At 41.4% G+C, this 5,482-nt stretch overlaps 1 long non-coding RNA gene across 1 annotated transcript; it reads right to left on the reverse strand.

Moving 5' to 3' along the window:
- Window positions 1-308: 308 nt before the first annotated feature.
- Window positions 309-1,009, reverse strand: LOC139795549 (uncharacterized). The gene is made up of 2 exons (XR_011725563.1): window positions 707-1,009; window positions 309-518 (listed from the first exon to the last, which is right to left on the reverse strand). It is a non-coding gene; the product is annotated as an uncharacterized lncRNA (long non-coding RNA).
- Between the last annotated feature and the right edge of the window lie 4,473 nt (window positions 1,010-5,482).

Below are 5,482 nucleotides of genomic sequence, written 5' to 3' on the forward strand. Positions count from 1 at the left end.
GCACTGAAGCAGAATGTTGACGTGGTGAAGACCATGAAAGTCAGCTGAGGGAACACCTCGGGGTTGTCCAGATTCATTTTATCAAACAACCATAAAGGAAACATTTTGCATGTTTCTGGGGTTTAAAGAGGATGCAATGCTTGTGGAGTTGATGGCTGATGGCAGCAGTCGCAGACTTCTTCCCAGTTTACCCTTCTTGGCTGTGTCTGTACCAGCTTGGTGAACCTCTGTCACATCTCTGGGAAAGATAAATGCCTAAACCCTTATTAATAAGGAAAAATGGAATTCAACCTCACAGCACCAGGGCCTATCAGTAAGGGATTGTAATCAGGAATATTGCAGCAAATGTGATTGGTAAAGGAGATAGGAGGTTATTAATTTGAAAATGTTGTGATTATTTGTCAGCCTTAGAAGAGTCTTTCATAAGAATAACATAGAGTGGATTGTATTAATATTCTTGCTAATGTCTTGACCTTCTGTATCTTCAGATTTTCCCAAATTCATTGTTGCTTGCAAAACTGTAAGAATTATTGATGTAATTATATTATTTAGTTAAAAGTCTGTCAAGCAGACACTTGTTTTAAAATGTTCAGGATATAATAATAGTAATAATAATAACAATAATAGGCAGTTGTTTAGTGCTGTAAATGGAAGGGACACGAAAGCCTTTTGCTCAGAGTTCACAGTACAGGATGAGAACAATTACCTTTAGGCTTTGCATGTCTCAGCAGAGTATTTATTTAAGAGTTTGAAGCCTGTGGCCTTGGAGAACCTTTATGCATCCATGATGAACTTTAAGACCCCTTAATAACGTGCTGCTGGTGAAGGCAGCATGGTTGGGTTCCTCTCTCAGGAATTGATGGCACCTGTTTCCTAATAAGAAAGGCACTGAAACCCAGCACCAATGTCACAGTGGAGTCCCTGCTGAGAAAATGACACCCACAGAGAAAAAAGTTACTCTTTTGGTAAGGTGCATGAATATAAAAAGACATAATTGGATTTCCTTAAAGACTTGGAGAACTAACACTCTTACAGCTCTTCACATTGAAAGGAAGTTCTTTTAAATTCTATTAGTTCTCCAGCCTACATTTTTTAGAAAAGTAAGATGTACAGCTTCTGAAGAAAACCAGGAACAATGAAGTGAGTGGTATTTGCATTAACAAGTTATTCTGTGGTGGCACGTTGTCATCTTTTGTTGAAATATCACAACTTTCAAAAAGACTGCTTTGAAGCTGAAGAACTGTATTTCATCTTGTTTTCTAAAAAGTTACACTGAATACACACTTTGAAATGACAACGTGAGATCTGACTGCCCTTTAGCATTGGTCTGTCACCTAAGGTGCCTGTGTTCAAATCAAGGTCATTTTGTTTTCTCTTATCTGCGGATCATCAGTCTACATCCACACCATTGGCATCCCAACATTTGGTATGAATGACTATGACAGATTCCATTTGGCAGATGAACAAGAATGAACTAATAAGGGCATTAGATTTAAATACCAATCTCTGTGTGGAATGGTTCCTCAAGATCAACGTTAAAATCAATGTGGGGCTACATGCCATGTAGAATCAAGACTCTACAAGATTGAAAGTAAGATGTTTTAAATGTCTGATGAATGTAGTGCTGCAAGACTTCTGGGCTCACTAGTCAGTGGGAGGGCACGGTCCCAACTTTTAAGACAGAGGAACCATGGTAGAATTATGAACCAAGGTATTCTTCCAGTCTAGAAACTGTTTTGTCCTTCAAGCAAATAGAGAACAAATGACCACGACATTGTACAACCAGGCTTAAAATGGGTTTTAAGAGTGTATCTTCCATTGGAATTTTTCCCAGCCATAAATGGGCACTGTGCCCTTGATGCCAGACTAGGGATAGTGTGAAATAAAGAAAAGTGCCTGGGACTGACATCAGGCTCTTTGGACTATTTCTCTCTACTGTTTGTATACTTTCGCTGCTGGTCACACTGCCAACTAATGTAGGCACAACCAAAAAAATACTTGAAAATTTCTGTGATGAAGCTCAGTGAGCTACTTTGTGTATCCTAGATTTTAATGTATATGTTGACTGCCTTATGGCAATCTTATTGATTACTGTTCTCTCATTAGCTAAAGGGAGAACTCGTGAAGCTTGCCTTATGACTCCAGGAAAAATACTTTGTAGTCTTTTGAAAGTGATATGTATGTATATAAGAAAAATTGTTTTAATTTTTATAATTTCTGAATTAAATACTGGGCCCCTTACAAAGGCAAAACCCCAGTTCACAGTACTTCTGAGAAGAAATAGTGTCTGAGCCAGCAGCTGGGGAGATGACAGTGATGGCTCTCTGGTCACGATGCCCACTGTGTGCACTGCTTTCCAAGAACACGCCCAAGATCTGGAAGAAACGTGTTGGTTCAGGACCATCTTGCTCTTAAAGAAGCATCAATTTTGTTCTAAGTAGTATTCCATTAAGAAGAGCTGCAACTTTTACTCTGATTTTATGTTAATCTGGAGCCTGGAAATTGAAAGCATAGACTGTTCAGCCATTAGGAAAATGCTCATCAATTAGGAGCTCTGAATTTGATGCCTTGCCAGCTTTCCAGGTTTCATATATGACCCTGAATAATCACAGGGCCAAATCTGTAAATGGGTACATTAACCTTATCTGAAGTTCCTCTCACTTTCCCTAGCTCACCTAGGCAATAGTTTCTGGCCTACACAAGGCGTCAGTGTCTCACAGAAACGAAAGATCCATCCCACCTCTTTTTTTCCAGTCAGGGAAAAAAAATCCACCTTTTGCAAGTGCTGATCATTTTTGCTGAGCTGCTGAGGGACCCAGGCCCATGGGGCTGAGGACACCTTCCTAAAAACCCCCAGATACCTTGAGCGAGGTCCCTGCTTTTACGCTGTGAGGTTTCTCCAACCCTCCTGTGCACGTGGGCAGAACATCCGCATTGCAGGCTGGAAGGACCACAGGGGTGCCAAGTATTTCATTGCCCAAATCCTGAGGGAATCTGGCCCTTCTCTCCCAGATGGGAACCCTTCTTCTCTCTGTGTGTCAGTTGCTTATGTGCACAGTGGAGATAACAGCGCTACCTTGTCCCATGGGGATTTTTGAAACAGAAATCTATGAATATAGTCCTTGGGATGAGCAGAAAGACTCTGATGATTGGGACCATACAAATACCTGGATAGATCTCTTAGGGAAACAGCTGGTAAAGATATTGGAAGGGATTTAATTCCCCTCTGAGCAATTAAAATGAGAAAAGGCTATAGTTCTAACTTACAAAGTAAGTAAGAGATAGTGGAACTGAACTGTATTAGATTTTATTCTCCTTAAATGAGAAAATCTGTGGATTTTGTAATTAGGTAGTAGAACTCTCTAATACCTTCAGTTGCTTTTATTACCCAGGGGTTTACAAAATAGGAGTAATCTCTGAGACCTATCATAATGGTTTTAAATAAACCCAGTGCCAATTAATATGAATGGAAAAGGTTGTACCCAAACAATCACAAACCTGGAACAGTGAGACCAATAGTGCTATTATGGATGGAGGAATCAGTGCTGAAATATCTGCAGATCTTGCTCAGGACTTAAGGGGGAATTACATAGCCCACTAGTGTTTTTCTCTCTACAGGTCAGCTGCGGAAAAGGATGGTCGGGAAAAACTTGAATCTAGAATAGGATGAATAGAAATCTTATTGCAGTGGGTAATAGAAATGAAGAAAATATCAGAAATTAAGACAATTTTTAATCAGCTGAATGGAAGGTATAATGACTTGTGATGGGAGCCTGCACTGCTCCATTTCCACTCTCCTGAGCTGTTCTGTAGGATGCCATGGCTCTGCATCAAGTGAGCACAGCTCGCTGTGCTGGGACACTCTGAAATCTTGTGGCACCTCTTCTGCCCCCATGCCATGGGAATGAGGCAGCCAGGAGCACCAGGGACCTCAGCTCAGTCTTTGCACACATTTTCTCCTGGTGACAGCACCTCAGGTGGGCAGAGAAGCCTTGGCAATTATTACCTGGGGTTTGTGCCAGGTCCCAGCACTCGCTGCCTCTGTGGCACTTCATGCTGTGGAGCACAGACAGCACCAGCTGCTGGGGCTGCCCCTGTGCTCTGTTTATTTGGGCTTTGAAATCTGTATTTCTTAATGCACCCCTGTTTTGGTTTTGTTTTTAAATCTTCTGCTTCCATACACTTTCATTATGAAGCCAATTAGCTTGTGTTTCTTTGAACTGAATTTTTGTTTTGCCTAATCAATCTTTGTTATAATACCACCATTGTACTACTATTGAACAAATCTTTGTTCCATCACTGATTATTTTCTTCATCTTCAGAGAACTATGGTATGTGTCTAGCACTCACTAAACCCTATCTGCAAGCAGTTTAGCTTGCTGCTTGTGTTAGTCCCAAGCTTAGTGAGACATTAAGAGAAAAAAGTCCAGAGGGCACAAAGGACTAGAAAGGGCCATTTGCAGGGGAACAGGAGAGTACTATATACCACCATGGGGGCTGAGGCCAGGCAGTACTTATTGATATCTAATTACATATCTGCAGGATGCTGAACACTTTACAGATATACTGTACCTTTCTCTAAGCCCTCACAGCCAATCACCCTTAAATCGTGCTAAGACCTTCATGATAATTCAGATAATAGTTCAGCCTTTCATGATACTTCATGATATGAGATATGATCTCTGTCACCTCAACTGCACACCTCTAGACAAATGCCCTTTTGCCCTGGTTTTCCTGCTAGAAATTATTTTACTGGGCTGTCACTGACCATATTACTCCTCTTGACATATCTCCATTGGTTTCATCTTCTCTCTCATGTCAGATGCAACCCACACATCTTGGCATTTAAGTTTTTTCTTACCTATTCTCTCCTGTACATTAACTGTACCATTCTCTCCTGTAAGGTCAGTTCCCAGGTCTGCCTAGACTTGCAGCCTTCGTTGCTCCAGTTGCTGTGTTTCTTACAGTCACCTTCATGGTTCTCCTAAGCTGCTGGCACTTCTGGCAGGATCTCTGTAAACACTGCAAAAATTAAGCATTATCTGCTCTCCAAGACAACAAGATCCCTACACATATCATGGAATCATAGGATGTTTTGGGTTGGAAGGTGCCTTAAAGATCATCTAATTCCAACTCCCCTGCATGGACTGGTACACATCCAACTAAAACAGGTTGCCCAAAGCCACCTTCAACCTGGCAATGAACACTTCCAGGGTTGAGGCCTTCAGAGCTTCTCTGGGCAACCTGTACCACTGTGTCACCACTCTTGTAGTGAAGAAATTCTTCCTAATGTCTAATCTAAACCTACCATCTCTAGGCTTAAAACTATTACCCCTTGTCCTATCCCTACATGTCCTTGTTTAAAGTCTCTCCCCAGCTTTCTTGTAAACCCCTTCAGGTACTGGAAGAGTTCTATAAGGTCTCCTCAGAGCCCTCTCTTCTTCATGCGGAACAACCCTAACTCTCTCAGACTATCTTCACA

The sequence above is a fragment of the Heliangelus exortis genome, chromosome 3, assembly GCF_036169615.1.
Source record: "Heliangelus exortis chromosome 3, bHelExo1.hap1, whole genome shotgun sequence".
NCBI lineage: Eukaryota > Metazoa > Chordata > Aves > Apodiformes > Trochilidae > Heliangelus > Heliangelus exortis.